At 41.7% G+C, this 24,493-nt stretch overlaps 1 protein-coding gene across 3 annotated transcripts in view; it reads right to left on the bottom strand.

The window, feature by feature from the left end:
• Window positions 1-24,493, bottom strand: part of LOC106572978 (neural cell adhesion molecule L1.1) — a 129,005-nt gene that overhangs the window by 103,590 nt on the left and 922 nt on the right. The gene's annotated exons all lie outside the window — the stretch shown is intronic.

Genomic DNA, 24,493 nt, shown 5'->3' on the forward strand with positions numbered 1-24,493 from the left:
CTATAACTGACTGCAGCTCTATGTTAAACCTATTGGTAGTTATCCGTTCTAGAACTGACTGCAGCTCTATGTTAAACCTATTGGTAGTTACCCGTTCTAGAACTGACTGCAGCTCTATGTTAAACCTATTGGTAGTTACCCGTTCTAGAACTGACTGCAGCTCTATGTTAAACCTATTGGCAGTTACCCATTCTATAACTGACTGCAGCTCTATGTTAAACCTATTGGTAGTTACCCATTCTAGAACTGACTGCAGCTCTATGTTAAACCTATTGGTAGTTACCCATTCTATAAATATTTATTTTACTGTCGTAGCCGACGTGTTTACTGTCGAGCCGTCAGCGTACATAGACACACAGGCTTTATTTAAGGTCAGTGGAAGGTCATTGGTTAACACAGAAAACAATACTGGTTCAAGGGGGTGTGTCCAGTGCTTCCTGCTATTTAAATATGCATGACTTCCAGCTGCACGACTGAGTAAGAAAAGGAGGGAGGCTAACACAGGGACACGTGCACATAACCACGAGGCTTCGCATAAACATGAATATACATCAATTCATGGACACCCATGGATCTCTGTCTACTCTGTCAAGTCTCATCCCAATAGCAGCCTGAAAACATCTTCCTGGCACATTTATCTCAATACATTGCAGTCAATGGGAAAAGCAAGTTCCTCACTATAAGTACTTGGGTATCTGATAGATGACAAGTTGTCTTTTGAAACATACATTGGCAGTTTAACAAAGAAAAAGAGATTTATGATTGTTTAAAAAAAAAAAAAATTGAAATGAATCCTGCCTCAGTTCTGAAAATAGAAGAAAGACTTCTCAGTATTCCACTCAGCAATATGTTTTATCACCGCTGATGGTTTTAAGACTCATCGCTGTTAACTTCTCAGTATTCCATTCAGCAATACATTTTATCACCGCTGATGGTTTAACGACTCATCGCTGTTAACTTCTCAGTATTCCATTCAGCAATATGTTTTATCACCGCTGATGGTTTAACGACTCATCGCTGTTAACTTCTCAGTATTCCATTCAGCAATACATTTTATCACCGCTGATGGTTTAACGACTCATCGCTGTTAACTTCTCAGTATTCCACTCAGCAATACATTTTATCACCGCTGATGGTTTTAAGACTCATCGCTGTTAACTTCTCAGTATTCCATTCAGCAATACATTTTATCACCGCTGATGGTTTAACGACTCATCGCTGTTAACTTCTCAGTATTCCACTCAGCAATACATTTTATCACCGCTGATGGTTTAACGACTCATCGCTGTATTCTTTCCAAACATGAGGGATGGACCTCTCTGGCTGTAAGAAGAGAGCTGTACTCTCTTTTAGTTATTTACAAAGCAATCTGCAGAAACTTCCTCTGTACATTACTTCAATGATATAATGTAGACGAACAAATGACCAAACGCGTTCTCAGGGATGGATAACGCTGTGCATCCCTTTGGTCTCCTCAGAATTGGGAAAATCTGCATTTACTTTGTTTGCCCCTTATGTGTGAAACAATACACACAATTCCTTGCAATTATATATGCTGGTGAATTTGGGGTATTTTAAATGTAGATTGGAGACTGTTACAGAATGCGATAGCTTTTAATTTTTTTGTGTTTTATTATAGTGGGTTTTATTTGTAATGTATATGAAGAGCTATTTGGTTTTATTATAGTGGGTTTTATTATAGTGGGTTTTATTATAGTGGGTTTTATTATAGTGGGTTTTATTTGTAATGTATATGAAGAGCTATTTGGTTTTATTATAGTGGGTTTTATTATAGTGGGTTTTATTTGTAATGTATATGAAGAGCTATTTGGTTTTATTATAGTGGGTTTTATTATAGTGGGTTTTATTATAGTGGGTTTTAGCATAGTGGGTTTTATTATAGTGGGTTTTATTATAGTGTGTTTTATTTGTAATGTATATGAAGAGCTATTTGGTTTTATTATAGTGGGTTTTATTATAGTGGGTTTTATTATAGTGGGTTTTATCATAGTGGGTTTTATTATAGTGGGTTTTATTATAGTGGGTTTTATTTGTAATGTATATGAAGAGCTATTTGGTTTTATTATAGTGGGTTTTATCATAGTGGGTTTTATCATAGTGGGTTTTATTATAGTGGGTTTTATTATAGTGGGTTTTATTATAGTGGGTTTTATTATAGTGGGTTTTATTTGTAATGTATATGAAGAGCTATTTGGTTTTATTATAGTGGGTTTTATTATAGTGGGTTTTATTTGTAATGTATATGAAGAGCTATTTGGTTTTATTATAGTGGGTTTTATTATAGTGGGTTTTATTATAGTGGGTTTTATTATAGTGGGTTTTATTTGTAATGTATATGAAGAGCTATTTGGTTTTATTATAGTGGGTTTTATTATAGTGGGTTTTATTATAGTGGGTTTTATTATAGTGGGTTTTATTATAGTGGGTTTTATTTGTAATGTATATGAAGAGCTATTTGGTTTTATTATAGTGGGTTTTATTATAGTGGGTTTTATTATAGTGGGTTTTATTATAGTGTGTTTTATTATAGTGTGTTTTATTATAGTGGGTTTTATTATAGTGGGTTTTATTATAGTGGGTTTTATTATAGTGGGTTTTATTATAGTGGGTTTTATTATAGTGGGTTTTATTTGTAATGTATATGAAGAGCTATTTGGTTTTATTATAGTGGGTTTTATTATAGTGGGTTTTATTTGTAATGTATATGAAGAGCTATTTGGTTTTATTATAGTGGGTTTTATTATAGTGGGTTTTATCATAGTGGGTTTTATTATAGTGGGTTTTATTATAGTGGGTTTTATTTGTAATGTATATGAAGAGCTATTTGGTTTTATTATAGTGGGTTTTATTATAGTGGGTTTTATTTGTAATGTATATGAAGAGCTATTTGGTTTTATTATAGTGGGTTTTATTATAGTGGGTTTTATTATAGTGGGTTTTATTTGTAATGTATATGAAGAGCTATTTGGTTTTATTATAGTGGGTTTTATTATAGTGGGTTTTATTTGTAATGTATATAAAGAGCTATTTGGTTTTATTATAGTGGGTTTTATTATAGTGGGTTTTATTTGTAATGTATATGAAGAGCTATTTGGTTTTATTATAGTGGGTTTTATTATAGTGGGTTTTATTATAGTGGGTTTTATCATAGTGGGTTTTATTATAGTGGGTTTTATTATAGTGGGTTTTATTTGTAATGTATATGAAGAGCTATTTGGTTTTATTATAGTGGGTTTTATTATAGTGGGTTTTATTATAGTGGGTTTTATCATAGTGGGTTTTATTATAGTGGGTTTTATTATAGTGGGTTTTATTTGTAATGTATATGAAGAGCTATTTGGTTTTATTATAGTGGGTTTTATCATAGTGGGTTTTATCATAGTGGGTTTTATTATAGTGTGTTTTATTATAGTGGGTTTTATTATAGTGGGTTTTATTATAGTGGGTTTTGTTATAGTGGGTTTTATTATAGTGGGTTTTATTTGTAATGTATATGAAGAGCTATTTGGTTTTATTATAGTGGGTTTTATTATAGTGGGTTTTATCATAGTGGGTTTTATCATAGTGGGTTTTATCATAGTGGGTTTTATTATAGTGGGTTTTATTTGTAATGTATATGAAGAGCTATTTGGTTTTATTATAGTGGGTTTTATTATACTGTGTTTTATTATAGTGGGTTTTATCATAGTGGGTTTTATTGGTAATGTACATGTATATGTGGGGCTGGTAGAGACAGAGAGGGGAGAGAGGAGGTAGAGAGAGAACAAGGGGAAGAGAGGAGGTAGAGAGAGAGAGAGGGGAGAGAGGAGGTAAAGAGTGAGAGAGAACAAGGGGGGAGAGAGGAGGTAGAGAGAGAGAGAGAGGGGAAAGAGGAGGTAGAGAGAGAAAATGAGGGTGGAGAGAGAGGAGGTAGAGAGAGAGGATGGAGAAGAGAGAAAGTAGGTAGAGAGTGAGAGAGAGACAGAGAGTAAAATACCTGACCACTGTGACTGACCCACAATTAAGAAAATCTTTGACTTTGTACAGACTCAGTGAGCATAGCCTTTTTATTGAGAGAGGCTGCCAAATGTGCACACTGCCCACAAAATGAGGTGGAAACTGAGCTGCACTTCATAAACCTCCTGCCAAATGTATGACCATATTAGAGACACATATTTCCCTCAGATTACACAGATACACAAAGAATTAGAAAACAAATCAATTGTGATGAACTCCCATATCTACTGGGTGAAATACCACAGTGTGACATCACAGCAGCAAGATGTGTGACCTGTTGCCACAAGAAAAGGGCAACCAGTGAAGAACAAACACCATTGTAAATACAACCCATATTTATGTTTATTTTCCATTTGGTACTTTAACTATTTGTACATCATTACAAAACTGTACATAGACATAATGACATTTGAAATCTTTTTTATTTTCAAACTTCTGTGAGTGTAATGTTTACTGTTCATTTTTTATTGTTTATTTCACATTTGTTTATTATCTATGTCACTTTCTTTGGCAATGTAAACATATGTTTCCTATGCCAAGAAAGACCCTTATATTTAACTGAACAATGCATGAGATAAAGGAGAAAACATCAACCCTGTGACTCTCATCTTTTCCCATTAACTGCAATGTATTGAGAAAAATGTCAGCTACTGTGACATTTTGGATAAGAGCGTCTGCTAAATGACTTAAATGTAAAATGTAAATGTACATTTTAACGTTTTGGAAAAATGTGCCAAGATGATGTTTTCCTATGATATCAGATTGCACCGGTCAAAAAGAGTATGGCATGTTATACTATTTTGGGGCCAGACAGCATCAGAGACATGAGAGGGACAGATAGAGTGTGACAGAGCGAGAAATTAACTGATTGGATAGATAAGAGAAGGAAATGTGGATAAAGGGATTAGGGAGGAGGGATGGAGGGGAAGAGAGTGCTAACCCTCTCACAAAGAGATAAGAGAAGAAGGAGAGAGAGTCCACCATTTCCCAGCCAGTCTCTTCCAGCCCACCATCTCCCAGCATGCCTCTCCCAGTCTCTTCCAGCCCACCATCTCCCAGCCTGCCTCTCCCAGTCTCTTCCAGCCCACCATCTCCCAGCCTGCCTCTCCCAGTCTCTTCCAGCCCACCATCTCCCAGCATGCCTCTCCCAGTCTCTTCCAGCCCACCATCTCCCAGCCTGCCTCTCCCAGTCTCTTCCAGCCCACCATCTCCCAGCCTGCCTCTCCCAGTCTCTTCCAGCCCACCATCTCCCAGCCTGCCTCTCCCAGTCTCTTCCAGCCCATCATCTCCCAGCCAGTCTCTTCCAGTCTCTTCCAGCCCACCATCTCCCAGCATGCCTCTCCCAGTCTCTTCCAGCCCACCATCTCCCAGCCAGTCTCTTCCAGCCCACCATCTCCCAGCATGCCTCTCCCAGTCTCTTCCAGCCCACCATCTCCCAGCCTGCCTCTCCCAGTCTCTTCCAGCCCATCATCTCCCAGCCAGTCTCTTCCAGTCTCTTCCAGCCCACCATCTCCCAGCCAGTCTCTTCCAGCCCACCATCTCCCAGCATGCCTCTCCCAGTCTCTTCCAGCCCACCATCTCCCAGCATGCCTCTCCCAGTCTCTTCCAGCCCACCATCTCCCAGCCAGTCTCTTCCAGCCCACCATCTCCCAGCATGCCTCTCCCAGTCTCTTCCAGCCCACCATCTCCCAGCATGCCTCTCCCAGTCTCTTCCAGCCCACCATCTCCCAGCCAGTCTCTTCCAGCCCACCATCTCCCAGCATGCCTCTCCCAGTCTCTTCCAGCCCACCATCTCCCAGCATGCCTCTCCCAGTCTCTTCCAGCCCACCATCTCCCAGCATGCCTCTCCCAGTCTCTTCCAGCCCACCATCTCCCAGCCAGTCTCTTCCAGCCCACCATCTCCCAGCCAGCCTCTCCCAGTCTCTTCCAGCCCACCATCTCCCAGCCTGCCTCTCCCAGTCTCTTCCAGCCCACCATCTCCCAGCCTCCCTCTCCCAGTCTCTTCCAGCCCACCATCTCCCAGCCTGCCTCTCCCAGTCTCTTCCAGCCCACCATCTCCCAGCCTGCCTCTCCCAGTCTCTTCCAGCCCACCATCTCCCAGCCTGCCTCTCCCAGTCTCTTCCAGCCCACCATCTCCCAGCCAGTCTCTTCCAGCCCACCATCTCCCAGCCTGCCTCTCCCAGTCTCTTCCAGTCCACCATCTGACCTAAATTTACCTAAATTCATTATTTATACTTCATATTTACTACTCTCTCTCTTTCTCTCTTCTCTTTCTTCTCTCTCTCCTCCCTCTCTCTTCCTCCTCCTCTTGCCAAGCCACAACTCTCTGTTACGCCACTCCCAGGTGGCCTATCAGATTCCTCGTGCTCTCCTTTCTCTCTCTCTCTCTTTTCCTCCCGTCACTCCATCCTGACAGAGAAATGTCTTTATATCAAGAGATTTGATCCATATCACATTATCCACTGAGTCTGTGAAAATATAAATCTGAGGTATAGCCTCTCTCCCTCATTCCTCCGTCACCATGGCAACACCCTGACTCCAGCCTCCGTCACCATGGCAACACCCTGACTCCAGCCAGCCGCATGCTGTAATATTTATTTCCTCCCATCCCCCACTCCCCCTCTCCCATCCCCCTCTCCCTCCACACCTCTACCTCTGTTTCTCTCCCTCTCTGGCTGGAGCCACTCCCTGCATCTCCTCTCTTTCTCAGTCTCCACAACTCTCTCTTTTGTCTACATCTCTATCTGTCACACAATGTCCTCTTTTGGTCTCCCTTCCTTCCCTCTCTCTCCACTCTTTATCTCTCTCTCTCTCTCTCTCTCTCTCTCTCTCTCTCTCATAGAGTAATAGATTTTAATAACAAAATAAACAATAAAACATACTGTGATAGGTAGTAGCAAGAGTAAGCAGTAGCAGTCACTGTCAGAAGCCCTGGGCAAGGCAGTAGCAGTCACTGCAAGAAGCCCTGGAGGGACGCGGTGCCTGATATGACTTTAAAACGCAGTGGACCGCTCACATCCCTTTCACCCCACCCTACAGCACGGTTTTGATGTCAATTTGATCATTCAGGAAAACACCTGTCACTCAGTCAGAATCTGCAGTATAGCACAGAGCAAATATGGATGTTCCGATCTTAGTCAATGCTATCCGGGGTCCTTTTGACGTCCCTACCCAAAACCCAACTTTAACCGTCACCATAAAAAATAAAGTAAGAGATAAGAAAAAGAAATAATTAAAGTGCAGCAGTAAATAACAATAGAGTTTTAGTACAAGGACACAGTCTTGGAAATTCGTGTTTGAGCTCGCGATGAAGACAAGACGCACCTGCTAATATCGGTTTCCTATTGAACATACTTCTTTCCGTATGAAATATTATAGTTTGATCACATTTTAGGGTATCTGAGGAGTCAATAGAAATGTATTTTGACTTGTTTTTTAACAAAGTTTAGCGGTAGATTTTCGGATTCCGTTCTCTGCCTGTTGAACGAGTGCATTACTCTAAGCGATGGCACCATAAATGGGACATAAAGAAGGATTTTATCTTAGAAAACGTCACTACATGTTATAGCTGGGACCCTTTGGATGACAAATCAGAGGAATATATTCAAAAAGTAAGTGAATATTTAATCACTATTTGTGAATTTATGAAACCTGTGCCGGTGGAAAAATATTTTGATGTGGGGTGCAGTTCCTCAAAACAATTGCATGACATGTGTTCGCTGTAACCGCTAATGTAAATCGGAGAATGCAGTTAGATTAACAAGAATTTAAGCTTTCAACCGATACAAGATACTTGTATGTACCTAAATGTTTAATATCCATAATTTGTATGATTATTTATTTGAATTGCGCGCCCTCCAGTTTCAACAGAAGATGTCCCGCTAGCGGGACGCCTATCCCAGAGAGGTAAACGTGACTAAGATACAGTAGAATACCGTGGAGTGCAGTTTATACATATGAGCTGAGTACTGCTAGATACGGAAACATTATTAAAGTGGCTGGTGATCCATTTCTAGAAGTGGCCAGTGATTCCTAATCTATGTCTATAGGTATCCGCGGTGCATTCTGGGTGATTCTGGGACAAGGAGATTAGTGGCGGATATTATGGAAAGAAACACCAGACAAGACACAGAGACAGCAACAGAAGAATAGGAGACGGTGGAGAGCAGGGGCGGAAATCCCGGGGGGGACGGGGGGACACGACCCCCCCATCCTGGGAAAAATATGATTTGTCCCCCCCAATATATCACTGAAACATAACTATGTAATTTAAATAAAATTAATAATACGCAATGAAAGCAATTGTGCTGATTATAGACACGCGTTTTTAAGTTTCAAAAGATTGCAACCCCCCCACCCTTTGCCTCACAATGGTTTGATCCACTGCCAGTTCCTTAGCTTGCTACGTAACTGACGGAAGGTTCATCCAGTCAATCGCGCACACACACTAGCTGAATATGCAGAGCTAGCACGCAAATATTAACTATTAAGCTAGCTAGTACCTATTCCATTTATGTGGCGTCGTCAAAGATGGAATCAGCATGCAGATGATGTAAGTTAGTGCTTCAAAGTCCCTGTGATAAGGTTAGCGATAAACTGAAATCCAAACTGAACAGAACTACACTCTCTTCTACCATTGTCTTAAATATATTTAATGGTCTCGTTGCAAAAGCTAAATTGTCGCAAGTGAACTTTTATTTATTTATTTTATTTCACCTTTATTTAACCTGGGTAGCAAAGATTATAGCAAACACCACTGAAACTGAATTGGTGCTCGCTAGATTTGCAAATTCAGCTATTGTTGGAAGCCAGCCAATATGAAACAAACTATTAAAATTACAAAAGGTTGCAGCATATGTTGTGTAAATGGTGAACTCATACAGCTGTCAACTCTTGTCATTTTAATCCGTTTCACATTTGCTAGCTACCTTTTAGATCTAAGCCCAAATAGAATGATTGAAGATGATAGAAGCCCATCTCCTACTGTAAATAACCTACACACTGTGTGTGTAGCCAGCCAGCCAGCCAGGTAGAAAAATGGCAGAAAAATAAAAGACGGACATCAGAGTATTTTTCAGTGCACCAAAACGCAAAGTAAGAACCCTAGTAGCCTAATATCTCAAAGACTAGTTGATAAAATGTTCATAAGAAAGAAATGAAGTTCTAATGGAAATGTTTCACAATGATGTCATTAGGCAGAGCAGGCAACAGATGGCACACAGACAGCAGAGTTGGGGACAGATATGCAGGGACAGACTGGCAGAGACAGGGAGTCTCAGGTAAGTTTGTTGAGTCTTTGTTTGGCAACATTATGAAAGGTTCTCCATTTTTTTTACTTGTAAAATAGGAACATAATTGGAAAATGCCCTGGATACCCCCACTCTCAACTTAAACTGGTGACTGAACTAAGATTTGTTAAAGGCAATGGTATTGCTGTTGTGATTAGTTGTGTAGTTTTGGGTACCGGTAGTTAGGAGTACGGCAAACACCTTATTTCTTTGGTTCCTCAATATACATTTACCATATTACAATGTAGGCTATGTGTTACAGCACTACTTTTGGTGTCCCCCTCAGGAATTGTTCTTGAGAAAATTTCATGTAACTGTCCCCTCCAAAGTTGATATCAGATTTTCGCCCCTGGTGGAGAGAGACACCAGACAAGACACAGAGACAGCAACTGAATCTACGCCTTCACTATGGTGAATCACTAAAATAATACAGAAATACACTATGGAAAAAGAAGGAACAGCATGTCAGAAATCAGCTGAATGTAATTTAAAAATCGATAGAATTTAATTAACCACTTCTGGGAAAATTGGAAAACACTAAACAAACAACAACACGAAGAGTTATCTATCCAAACGGAGATGTATAGATAAACCCCTTCTCCAATCTTTTTGGCCCTATAACAAAGAACAAACAGCAAAAACATAAACATGATCAAATACAAATCTAAGAATCAACTATTAAAGACGACCAGAACCCACTGGATTCTCCAATTACCTTGAATGAACTACAGGACAAAATACAAACCCTCCAACCCAAAAAGGCCTGTGGTGTTGACGGTATCCTAAATGAAATTATAAAATATACAGACAACAAAATCCAATGGGCTATACTTAAACTCGTTAACATCATCCTCAGCTCTGGCCTCTTCCCCATTATTTAGAACCAAGGACTCATCACCCCAATCCACAAAAGTGGAGACAAATTTGACCCCCAACAACTACCGTGGGATATGCGTCAACAGCAACCTTGGGAAAATACTCTGCATTTTAAACTATCAAGAGGAGTAAAACAAGTCTGTCCACTATCAGCATATCTATTTATTATTGCCATCGAAATGTTAGCTGTTAAAATTAGATCCAACAATAACATTAAGGGATTAGAAATCCGTGGCTTAAAAACAAAGGTGTCATTGTAAGCCAATGATTCATGTTTTCATTTAACCTGTTGGGACTAGAGGGCAGTATTTTCACGGCCGGATAAAAAATGTACCCGATTTAAACTGGTTACTACTCTTACCCAGAAACGGGAATATGCATATAATTAGTAGATTTGGATAGAAAACATTCTAAAGTTTCTAAAACTGTTTGAATGGTGTCTGTGAGTATAATAGAACTCATATGGCAGGCCAAAACCTGAGAAGATTCCATGCAGGAAGTGCCCTGTCTGACAATGTGTTGTCCTTCTAGGGCATCTCTATCAGAAATACAGCATCTCTGCTGTAACGTGACATTTTCTAAGGCTTCCATTGGCTCTAAGCAGGCGCCAGAAAGTGGAATGAGAGCTCTGCAGTCTCTGGGCAAAAAACAGCAGGAGTGTTTGTGAGTGGTAGGCAGGGAACAATGACACTGGAGCGCGCATGCACGAGAGGACTCCATTTCTTTCTTTCTCTCTTTGAACGAATACAACATCGCCCGGTTGGAATATTATCGCTATTTTACGAGAAAAATCGCATAAAAATTGATTTTAAACAGCGTTTGACATGCTTCGAAGTACGGTAATGGAATATTTTGAAATGTTTTGTCACGAAATGTGCCCGTGCGTCACCCTTCAGATACTGACCTGAACGCACGAACAAAACGGAGCTATTTCAATATAACTATGGATAATTTCGAACCAAAAATGTTTTTGTTGTTGAAGTAGAAGTCCTGGGAGTTTGGTGAGGGCCAAACTTGGTGGGTGTCAAAATAGCTAGCCATGATGGCCGGGCTATCTACTCAGAATATTGCAAAATGTGCTTTCGCCGAAAAGCAATTTTAAAATCTGACACCGCAATTGCATAAAGGAGTTCTGTATCTATAATTCTTAAAATAATTGTTATGTATTTTGTGAACGTTAATCGTGAGTAATTTAGTAAATTGGTGAAGTTGTCACACAGGGAGCTAACACAGACATATGGAAATGTCTGCTCTACCCAAAATTACAACCAACTAATTGCAGCATTACCACAAACATGGAAGAGGCAAGTAGAAGGGGAAAAAGTAAGGAACTTGTCTGTCGGCCCTGCATTAAAGACCAAAATTGGTTAAAGAAAATTGTGATAAATAAAAATATACAGCAGTTTCATTTAACCTGTTCTGGATAGGGGGCAGTATTTTCACAGCGGATAAAAAACATACCCGATTTAATCTGATTAGTACTCCTGCCTAGAAACTAGAATATGCATATAATTATTAGCTTTGGACAGAAAACACTCCAAAGTTTCTAAAACTGTTTGAATGGTGTCTGTGAGTATAACAGAACTCATTTGGCAGGCCAAAACCTGAGCAGATTCTGTACAGGAAGTACCCTGTCTGACCATTTCTTGGCCTTCTTTGCCATCTCTATCCATTACAAAGGATCTCTGCTGTTACGTGACACTTCCTACGGCTCACATGGTCTCTCAGAAGGCGGCAAAAAGCTGAATCGTGGCTTTGCAGGCTCTGGTTGAAACAAAGTAGCGCGTTTGGGTAGTGGCTGGTTACAGTACTGTGAGACTCAGCCTCGTGCCCGCGTCGACCGAATGCTTTGTTTTCTTTCCTCTGTTTACCTAAACGGAGATTCCCAGTCGGAATATTATCGCTTTTTTACGAGAAAAATGGCATAAAAATTGATTTTAAACAGCGGTTGACATGCTTCGAAGTACGGTAATGGAATATTTAGAAATCTTTTGTCACGAATTGCGCCATGCTCGTAACCCTTATTTACACTTCGGATAGTGTCTAGAACGCACGAACAAAACGCCGCTATTTGGATATAACGATGGATTATTTTGGACCAAACCAACATTTGTTATTGAAGTAGCAGTCCTGGGAGTGCATTCTGACAAAGACAACAAAGGTAATCAAACTTTTGTAATAGTAAATCGGAGTTTGGTCAGGGCTAAACTTGGTCGGTGTCTAAATGGCTAGCCGTGATGGCTGGGCTATCTACTGAGAATATTGCAAAATGTGCTTTCACCGAAAAGCTATTTTAAAATCGGACATATCGAGTGCATAGAGGAGTTCTGTATCTATAATTCTTAAAATAATTGTTATGTTTTTTGTGAACGTTTATCGTGAGTAACTTAGTAAATTTACCGGATGTTTGCGGGGGGTATGCTAGTTCTGAACGTCACATGCTAATGTAAAAAAGCTGGTTTTTGATATAAATATGAACTTCATTGAACAAAACATGCATGCATTGTATAACATAATGTCCTAGGGTTGTCATCTGATGAAGATCATCAAAGGTTAGTGCTGCATTTAGCTGTGGTTTTGTTTTTTGTGACATTATATGCTAGCTTGAAAAATGGGTGTCTGATTATTTCTGGCTGGGTACTCTGCTGACATAATCTAATGTTTTGCTTTCGCTGTAAAGCCTTTTTGAAATCGGACAGTGTGGTTAGATTAACGAGAGTCTTGTCTTTAAAATGCTGTAAAATAGTCATATGTTTGAAAAATTGAAGTTTTCGGATTTTAGAGGAATTTGTATTTCGCGCCACGCCCATCATTGGATATTGGAGCAGGTGTTCCGCTAGCGGAACGTCTAGATGTATGAGGTTTTAACAGGTGTGTTGTGATAAATAAAAATATACACCAGTTTCATTTAAGGACCAAAAAATTGACAGCTGTGCCATATAAATTGCTAAATAGTTGGGAAGAGATTTTCATGGTTTATGAATTGACACACAAAACGACACCGGATTCAAAACTTTGAATTTTTCTATTTAAATGATTTTACAAAATTCTTTCATCCAATATATTGTTATATATATATATATATAACAGAAACAACAGAACGTTTTATATATATGGGAAAACAATGTACTGAGCAAATGTCCAATTGGCTTTATACCAAATTATCGTACGACAGACCTCATATTCACCCTGCACACCCTAATTGACAAACAAACCAAAACAAAGGCAAAGTCTTCTCATGCTTTGTTGATTTAAAAAAAGCCTTTGACTTGAGGTCTACTATACAAATTGATGGAAAGTGGTGTTGGGGAAAAACATACGTCATTATAAAATCCATGTACACAAACAACAAGTGCGTGGTTAAAATTGGTTAAAAAAAACACACATTTCTTTCCACAGGGCCGTGGGGTGAGACAGGGATGCAGCTTAAGCCCCACCCTCTTCAACATATATATCAATGAATTGGCGAGGGCACTAGAACTCTGCAGCACCCGGCTTCACTTACTAGAAGTCAAATGTCTACTGTTTGCTGATGATCTGGTTCTTCTGTCACCAACCAAGGAGGGCTTACAGCAGCACCTAGGTCTTCTGCACAGATTCTGTCAGACCTGGGCCCTGACAGTAAATCTCAGTAAGACAAAAATAATGGTGTTCCAAAAAAGGTCCAGTTGCCAGGACCACGAATACAAATTCCATCTAGACACCGTTGCCCTAGAGCACACAAAAAACTATACATACCTCGGCCTAAACATCAGCGCCACAGGTAACTTCCACAAAGCTGTGAACGATCTGAGAGACAAGGCAAGAAGGGTCTTCTATGCCATCAAAAGGAACATAAAATTTGACATATCAATTAGGATCTGGCTAAAAATACTTTAATCAGTGTGCGTGTGCATTTGTGTGTGTTGTTTATGTCAGGGTCATTAGATTAGCAGGTTCTGTAGAGATTAGACCTCAGAGAGAGCTGCTGCTGTAATCCCCTCCTACTGCTGCTAATGAACACACACACACACATGCACGCTCACACACATGCGTTACGAACGCACACACATGCACGCTCGCACACACGTGTAACGAGCGCACACACACACACACACACACACACAGACAAATGCACACGCATGTGCGCACACATGCACAAACGCACACACACGTAGGAGAGAGGGGGGAGAGAGAGAAGGAGAGAGATGGGGAGAGAAAGAGGGAGAGAAAAGGGGCAGAGAAAAGGGGAGCGAGATAGGGAGAGAAAGAGAGAGAAAGAGGGAGAGAGGGGGGAGAAAGCTGGAGAGAGAGAGGTAGAGAAAGGGGGAGAGAGAGAAGGAGAGAGGGGGAGAGAGATGGGGATAGAAAGGGGAGGAGAGAAAGAGAGGAGAGATAGAGGAAGCCCCAAAATTGCCCTCCCTAGAAGCCTGTGATTCAGACATAAGGAAGCGGATGGCAGCAAATGTTCTACTTTTAACCTATTACAAAACAGAGATGCTAGTTCGAGGTCCCAAGAAACAAAGATATCTTCTGTTGGATCTGACAATTAATCTTGATGGCTGTACAGTCGTCTCAAATGAAACTGTGAAGGACCTCGGCGTTACTCTGGACCCTGATCTCTCTTTTGAAGAACATATCAAGACTGTTTCAAGGACAGCTTTTTTCCATCTACATAACATTGCAAAAATCAGAAACTTTCTGTCCAAAAATTATGCGGAAAAATTCATCCATGCTTTTGTTACTTCTAGGTTGGACTCCTGCAATGCTCTACTTTCCGGCTACCCGGATAAAGCACTACATAAACTTCAGTTAGTGCTAAACACGGCTGCTAGAATCCTGACTAGAACCCCAAAATTTGATCATATTACTCCAGTGTTAGCCTCCCTACACTGGCTTCATGTTAACTGATTTCAAGGTTTTACTGTTAACCTACAAAGCATTACATGGGCTTGCGCCTACCTATCTTTACGATTTGGTCTTGCCGTACATACCTACACATACACTACGGTCACAAGACGCGGGCCTCCTAATTGTTCCTAGAATTTCTAAGCAAACAGCTGGAGGCAGGGTTTTCTCCTATAGAGCTCCATTTTTATGGAATGGTCTACTTATCCATGTGAGAGACGCAGACTTGAGTCTGTAATGAAGACTCATCTCTTCAGTAGGTCCTATGATTGAGTGTAGTCTGGCATGGAAAGGCACTGGAGCGACAAACCGCCCTTGCTGTCTCTGCCTGGCTGGTTCCCCTCTCTCCACTGGGATTCTCTGCCTCTAACCCTATTACGGGGGCTGAGTCACTGGCTTACTGGTGCTCTTTCATGCCGTCCCTATGAGGGGTGCGTCACTTGAGTGGGTTGAGACACTGACGTGATCTTCCTGTCCGGGTTGGCGCCCCCCCTCGGGTTTGTGTTGTGGAGGAGTTCTTTGTGGGCTATACTCGGCCTTGCCTCAGGATGGTAAGTTGGTGGTTGAATATATCCCTCTAGTGGTGTGGGGGCTGTGCTTTGGCAAAGTGGGTGAGGTTATATCCTGGCTGGTTGGCCCTGTCCGGGGGTATCGTCGGACGGGGCCACAGTGTCTCCTGACCCCTCCTGTCTCAGCCTCCAGTATTTATGCTGCAATAGTTTGTGTGTCGGTGGGCTAGGGTCAGTCTGTTATATCTGGAGTATTTCTCCTGTCTTATCCGGTGTCCTGTGTGAATTTAAGTATGCTCCCACTCTTTCTCTCTCTTTCTCTCTTCTCTCGGAGGACCTGAGCCCTAGGACCATGCCTCAGAACTACCTGGCCTGATGACTCCTTGCAGTCCCCAGTCCACCTGGTCGTTCTGCTGCTCCAGTTTCAACTGTTCTGCCTGCGGCTATGGAACCCTGACCTGTTCACCGGACGTGCTACCTTGTCCCGGACCTGCTGTTTTCGACTCTCTCTCTCTACCGCACCTGCTGTCTCTAACTCTGAATGATCGGCTATGAAAAGCCAACTGACATTTACTTCTGAGGTGCTTACCTGTTGCACCCTCTACAACCACTGTGGTTATTATTATTTGACCCTGCTGGTCATCTATGAACATTTGAACATCTTGGTCATGCACTGTTATAATCTCCACCCGGCACAGCCAGAAGAGGACTGGCCACCCCTCAGAGCCTGGTTCCTCTCTAGGTTTCTTCCTAGGTTCCTGCCTTCCTAGGGAGTTTTTCCTAGCCACCGCACTTCTACATCTGCATTGCTTGGCGATTGGGTTTTTAGGCTGGGTTTCTGTATTGCACTTTTTGACATCGGCTGATGTAAAAACGGTTTTATAAATTTGATAGAAGAAGAGATGAGCCCTCTTATCTCTTCTTCTATCAAATTTATAAAACCGGCTAGGGAGAGAAAGAGGGAGAGAAAGAGAGGAGAAAGGGGGAGAGAGAGTGGAAGAGAGAGAGAGAGAGACTCCACTTGCTTTGGCAATGTTAACATATGTTTCCCATGCCAATAAAGCCCCTTTAATTGAGAGAGAAAGAGAGTAATATAGACAGAAAGAACCAAATGACAGCCCCGTTTGATTTGACCATAATAAAGAATGCTATGATGTCACAAACAGTTATTAGCGGGGCCACTTCCTGTCTCCAGAAAACAACATTATAGTGATGTTGATGATGATGATGGCAGGTAGCCTAGTGGTTAGAGCGTTGGACTAGTAACCGAAAGGTTGCAAGATCGAATCCCCGAGCTGACAAGGTACAAATATGTCGTTCTGCCCCTGAACAAGGCAGTTAACAAACTGGTCCTAGGCCGTCATTGAGAATAAGTATTTGTTCTTAACTGACTTGACTAGTAAATAAAGGTAAAAAAAAGTTTATAAAAAATATATATATATTGATAGACCAGAACCAATAACACCTGGATAGACCAGGACCAACAACACCTGGATAGACCAGGACCAACAACACCTGGATAGACCAGGACCAACAACACCTGGATAGACCAGGACCAACAACACCTGGATAGACCAGGACTAACAACACCTGGATGGACCAGGACAACAACACCTGGATAGACCAGGACCAACAACACTGATAACTAATAACATATTGATAGACCAGGACCAACAACACCTGGATAGACCAGGACCAACAACACCTGGATAGACCAGGACCAACAAAACCTGGATGGACCAGGACAACAACACCTGGATAGACCAGGACTAATAACATAATAACATATTGATAGACCAGGACCAGCAACACCTGGATAGACCAGGACCAACAACACCTGGATAGACCAGGACCAATAAAACCTGGATGGACCAGGACAACAACACATGGATAGACCAGGACCAGCAACACCTGGATAGACCAGGACCAACAACACCTGGATAGACCAGGACCAACAACACCTGGATGGACCAGGACTAATAACATTCTGATAGACCAGGACCAACAACACCTGGATAGACCAGGACCAACAACACCTGGATAGACCAGGACCAACAACATATTGATGGACCAGGACCAATAACACCTGAATGGACCAGAACCAATAACATCTGGATAGACCAGGACCAACAACACCTGGATAGACCAGGACCAACCACATCTGGATAGACCAGGACCAACAACATATTGATGGACCAGGACCAACAACACCTGGATAGACCAGGACCAACAACACCTGGATAGACCAGGACCAACAACACCTGGATGGACCAGGACCAACAACACCTGGATAGACCAGGACTAATAACACCTGAATGGACCAGGACCAACAACATATTGATGGACCAGGACCAACAGCACCTGGATAGACCAGGACCAACAACACCTGGATAGACCAGGACCAACAACACCTGGATGGACCAGGACCAACAACACCTGTGTATGACACATGGTTTAGTTTGGAATCACTGACAACATCTAAAGTGAACTCTCCTTCTCTTCTCTCTAACCCTAAAGTGACCTCTCCTTCTCGTCCCTCTAACCCTAGCCCTAATGTGACCTCTCCTTCTCTTCCTTCTAACCCTAAAGTGACCTCTCCTTCTCTTCTCTCTAACCCTAAAGTGACCTCTCCTTCACTTCCCTCTAACCCTAAAGTGACCTCTCCTTCTCTTCCTTCTAACCCTAAAGTGACCTCTCCTTCACTTCCCTCTAACCCTAAAGTGACCTCTCCTTCTCTTCCTTCTAACCCTAAAGTGACCTCTCCTTCTCTTCCCTCTAACCCTAACCCTAAAGTGACCTCTCCTTCTCTTCCTTCTAACCCTAAAGTGACCTCACCTTCACTTCTTCCTAACCCTAATGTGACCTCTCCTTCTTCCTTCTAACCCTAGTGAACATCTACATTTTAAAAAGTCCAATAAATCCATGTAATATAGCCTACACCTTCACAATAAATCCATTATGTATTTTAGACAGGTCTAAAGAAACATGATATGAAGAAAATGTAGTCTATTTCAGAAGAACAGAATAGCATACTCTGAGTTGTCCTGATGTTAGGTCCTGATGTGGCTGTGCCATATGGCTGTGTTCTACACTATTTCATTTAGCAGACAAGATTTGATTAGAATTCCGTGTCATTATTTTATAGTATTAAGAATACAACTGAACAAAGCTGAATTAAATAGAAAGGATATTTTCTCCAAACGATTTGAGGGAGGGCGCACATGCAGCTATTCACACCATAGGTGCTGTAACGTGCACAGAGCAGTAGGCTATAAGCGCGAATGTTCCATTAGCGGAAAACAATGCACTTATTGATGAAGCCAGTGACTGATGTGGTGTACTCCTCAATTCCATCGGAAGAATCCCAGAACATATTCCAGTCTGTGCTAGAAAAAAAGTCCTGTAGCTTAGCTTCTGCTTCATCTGACCACTTTCTTGTTGACCGAGTCACTGGTGCTTCCTGCTGTAATTTCTGCTTGTAAGCAGGAATCAGGAGGATAGAATTATGTTCAGATTTGCCAAGTGGAGGGTGAGGGAGAACTTTGTAGGCGTCTCTGTCTGTGGAGTAAAGGTGGTCTAGAGTTGTTTTCTCTCTGGTTGCACATGTAACATGCTGGTGGAAATGAGGTAAAACGGATTTAAGTCTCACTGCATTAAAGTCCCCGGCCACTAGGAGCGCCGCCTCTGGATGAGCGTGGTCTACAGCTTATCATGAGATACTCTACCTCAGGCGAGAAAAACCTTGAGACTTCCTTAAATGTCGTGCACCGGCTGTTGTTTACAAATATACATAGACCGTCACCCCTTGTCTTACCAGAGGCTGCCGATACAGTGTCAAACCCGCCAGCTGTATGATGTTCATGTCGTCGTTTAGCCACGACTCAGTGAAACATAAGATATTACAGATTTTAATGTCCCGTTGGTAGGTTCAAACCTCTTAGGGCTAGGGGGCAGTATTTTCACGGCCGGATGAAAAACGTACCCAATTTAAACAGGTTACTACTCGGTCCCAGAAACTAGAATATGCATATTATTAGTAGATTTGGATAGAAAACACTCTGAAGTTTCTAAAACTGTTTGAATGGTGTCTGTGAGTATAGCAGAACTCATATGGCAGGCAAAAACCTGAGAAAAAGTCAAGCAGGAAGTTGAAAATCTGAGGTTGTAGTCCTTTCAAGTGATTGCCTTGACTGTATACAGTGACTTAGGGTTCATTGTGCACTTCCTAAAGCTTCCACTAGATGTCAGCAGTCTTTAGAACGGTGTTTGAGGATTCTATGGTGAATATGAAGGGAATAACAGCCCAAGGAAGTCGGTGTCCCATTGTAAGGCATGGGTTCAGTCACGCGCAGAGACTTGGGAGTGAGCTGAGTTCATATTCACTCCTCAAGAGAACGGATAGGTCCGGTTGGAATTTTATTCAAGGTATATGATAAAAACAACCTAAAGATTGATTCTATACATCGTTTGACATGTTTCTACAAACTGTAGTATAACTTTTTTGACTTTTCGTCTGGGCTAAGTAAGCACGCGCGTAGTGGATTTGGATAGTGAACCTAACGCGCTAACACAATTGATTATTTGGACATAAATATGACCTTTATCGAACATTTATTGTGGAGCTGGGATTCCTGGGAGTGCCTTCTGATGAAGATAATCAAAGGTAAGTGAGTATTTATAATGTAATTTCTTAGTTTTATTGACTCCACGATGGCGGGTTTCTGTTTGCTAGTTGTTAGTGTCATCTAGGCTGTACTCAGATTATTGCAAATTGTGCTTTCGCCATGAACCTTTTTTGAAATCGGACAAAGCGATTACATTTAGGAGAAGTGTATCTATAATTCTGTGCATAACACTTCTATATTGATCAATGTTTACGATGAGAATTTACGTACTGTGTGTGCTCATTGTGCTGATTCTCCGGCAGGTTTGGAGGGAAAACATTTCTCAACATTACGCGCCAATGTAAAATGCTGTTTTTGGATATAAATATGAACATTATCGAGCAAAACATACATGTATTGTGTAACATAATGTCCTAGGAGTGTCATCTGATGAAGATCGTCAAAGGTTAGTGCTTCATTAGCTGTGTTTTGGGTTTTTGTGATGCATCTAGTTGCTTGGAAAATGGCTGTGTGGTGTTTCTTGTGAAGTTTATGTCCTAACATAATCGAATTTTATGTTTTCGCCGTAAAGCCTTTTTGAAATCGGACAATGTGGTTAGATTAACAAGAAGTTTATCTTTAAAATGGTGTAAAATAGTTGATTGTTTGAGAAAATGGAATTATGAGATTTTAGCTGTTTTAAATTTGGCGCTCTGATTTTCCACTGGCTGTTGTCAAAATCAATCCCGTTAACGGGATGAGAACGGGAAGGGGTCCCATAGAGGTTAATCTTGCTCACATGTCATCAATTTTATTTTCCTATGATTGCATGTTTGCCAATAGAACGGATGGCAGTGGGGGTTTACTCGCTCGCCTACGAATTCTCAGAAGGCAGCCCGACCTCTGCCCCCTTTTTCTCTGTCTTCTCTTCACACAAATGACAGGGATTTGTTCCCGGGAAAGCAGTATTTCGTTCACATTGGGCTATTCAGACTCGTTAAAAGAAAAAGATTCTACCAGTTCGTGGTGAGTAATCGCTATTCTGATGTCCAGAAGTTATTTTCAGTCATAAGAGATGGTAGCAGCAACATTATGTACAAAATAAGTTAAAAAATAAGTTACAAACAACGCAAAAAACAGAACAAAATAACACAGTTGGTTAGGTGCACGTAAAACGTCAGCCAGCCTCTCCGGTGCCATTCTACATTAGCTGAGCCTTGGGTCATTGATAAGTCATTGTTTAAACTCAGCCTTGAAATGAGTGGACAGAGTCCAGGAACCAAGAGGATTTGGATGGACTCCGTCATTCCAGTAGAGTATCTTCTATGTTCAGAAGTAATCTATAAAAGTGACTCCAGCAGAGCTACAGTAGTCTTTTAGCCAGATGTGTAATGCCAGCAGTCTGCTGAATCTTTCACACACGCAGCCCAACGATGGTAGTGGACCTGAAATGATTGGCAGTTTTTTGGAGTCTTTTACTGCTAAAATCAGTTCTGTAAAATCCATTTTCAGATGTTCCGAGCTCCTGATGTCGTTTGACCCCACATGGACTACGACAGTGTCAGCTCCCGGCATCTGTAGTAGAACAGTCGGAAGCAGCCTTGTGATGTCCTGTACTCCTGGGTAGCACAGTCAGAAGCAGCCTTGTGATGTCCTGTACTCCTGCTCCTGGGTAGCACAGGGTTTTTGCCTTGGGGACCGAGATGTTTCTCACCATAGAGCTGCCTATGATGACAGCTGGTGATGTTAAATGGGCCGGTCTCTCAGGCAGCCTCACGGTCTGATGAGGGTGGGAGCTCAGAGGATCTGAACCCGAGGTAGAAGCCACCGGAGAGGGAGACAGAACAGAGGATGAAGACACAGGTACGTCCGGATCTGATCTTGAATGGGAAGCCCTCAAGGAAGACGGCGCTGGAAAATCTGGATCCAGGGCGGCAAAGCTGTTTCTGGTCTGTGTCAGATCGGGGCTCAACATCTCCAAGGAGACTCCCGTTGCCAGAGGATGCTTTCTTCGACTTCCACGGCGGATGATGTATCTCCATGGCTGGTTGGTTGGGTCGAGAACAGCTCCGTTCTCCAGGGAAGGGGAAGAACCCTTCGGAGATGGAACCCTGCTGAGCACCGGCCAGTCGGCTGTGGAGAGCCGACACGGCAGCGACACTTCCACCAGACCAGAGCGAAGTCCGGCTACTTGGGTGGAAGAAAAATAAACAGTAGGTGGGCGTGGGTTCCCCAGTAGCTTGTGCAGGTTTGCTACTTGCTTGCTAAGAGTAGCCACTTCGCCCCTGTAGTCTTCCACAAGCAAGCAGTTGCTACATTGAAAGTCAGCGCGGTCCACATTGTCCCGGAACAAAGCAAAGCAAACACAGCTCCTGCAGCACTGGAAACGTTCAATAGCGACCTCCATTTGAGAAATTAAAATAAAAAACACTGTCAGCTTTACAAAAACAATAAACCGAGGTCTCTCGTTAAGCTTTCACCGTTCAACAGTGTTCAACAACAAACATACGTCGTCGGCTATTGAACACACAGCACATGTAAGCCTAGGACATCAACCATTCAGAGTTGGTCTTAGTGGGAGTGACCATTACGTTCTATAGGAGTGAAGTTACTGAGTAAAGTATTTGTCATCATCACTACTTAATACAGTCAAAAAGTCATAATTATGGCTAAACCCTGCCCCATTTCCACAATTTATCTTCTTAAAATGTGATTTTAAACCGAACCCTAACTAATGAAGGACAAGTTTGAGGCATTTGTTCACCAGACCTTCCGTGTATTTGGGCAGAAGTGTCTGAGAACGAGATTAGTCGTAATGTGGCTAACATAACATCACTTCAGAGAGTAAGCCATCCTTCAGCACAACAGTCACCCTTTATAAAGCACACGTTTATATCATATTCTACATAGTGGGTTATGTCACATTTCCTTCAGCACAACATGTCATGTTTGAGATTTTCTAGTCATCTGATGATTCTTAGTACTGTTCTCTTTGAAGTAGAAAGAATAACCGATATAAGTTTAAATATCTTATGTAAGCAGAACGAAGGCTGAGCCCATGTGAGTGTCCAAGCTGGATCAACATCGAATTAACCATTAGACATTAAAAAAAAGAACGTAAGCAGAATCTGTGTGGATGAGGCAGACAAATAAGATATGACTGGTCTGGGCCATATCTGATCTTGTGAAGGCTACTGGACACGCACATGGGTTAATCATACATAGACAACATCGGCCTGAACTTGTGAAGACCTTTTGGACAGGAACATTAGCTAATCAGTGAGGGGCACCAGTAGGAGTGTGCATGTCACACCACCAATAGAATCAATGCCCCAATGTCTGAGCCAATAAGAGACTGGAAACTAAGTAAGACAACAAGACTCATAAAGTGGAGTGATGTTATGTAAGGGTAAAACTGTATAAAAGCCAAGCACTAAGAATGAAGAATCAGTTCTTCCATGGAATTGCTTAGCTTTGATACTCTCTGTAATAAAGTCTATTTGAATTCACAAGCTCCAGTATCTGAGAAGTATTTGATTCAATATTTTCCACAACAGTCACCCTTTATAAAGCACATGTTTATATCATATTCTACATAGTGGGTTAGGTCACATTTTTATTTATTTATTTAACCTTTATTTAACTAGGAAAGTCAGTTATGAACAAATTCTTATTTTGAATGACGGCCTACCCCGACCAAACCCAAACCCGGACGACGCTGGGCCGATTGGGGCCGCCCTATGGGACTCCCAATCATGGCCGGTTGTGATACAGCCTGGATTCGAACCAGGGTGTCTGTAGTGATGCCTCAAGCACTGAGATGCAGTGCCTTAGACCGCTGCGTCACTCGTGAGCCCAACTTGGCCCTTATAAGTAGTGCTTATGAAAGTATTATGAAGGCCTTATGAAGCCTTTATAAGCTGAACGTTCTTTAAAGTGAGACCCTATATTTTTATAGGGGCCAAGTTGCGTTTTTTTTTGTGACACTCCCTTATAACACGTCTTGCGTGTGAGGAGGACAGAAGGCCCGTTCCAGAGAGTCTTAGCTGTTCAGGAATGGGGTCATAACAGCTTATAGCCCAAACGGTTCAAATGCTAGAGACAAATTCATAGGAAGAAAATATAATCAGCATGTTGGCATGAGAAACCGCCAGAAGCTTCTGCTGAACACAGAGAGAGTTTCACTCTGTCTGTTCTCCTTCACCTTTCCTGTCTGGAAAGGTACCAGGATGTTGTCTCTGGTTTTGGAAACTGAATCTGAATGATAGTTTGTAAACTTCACAGGCCGTCATTGTAAATAACAATTTGTTCT

This window comes from Salmo salar, chromosome ssa15, assembly GCF_905237065.1.
Source record: "Salmo salar chromosome ssa15, Ssal_v3.1, whole genome shotgun sequence".
Taxonomy (NCBI): Eukaryota; Metazoa; Chordata; class Actinopteri; order Salmoniformes; family Salmonidae; genus Salmo; species Salmo salar.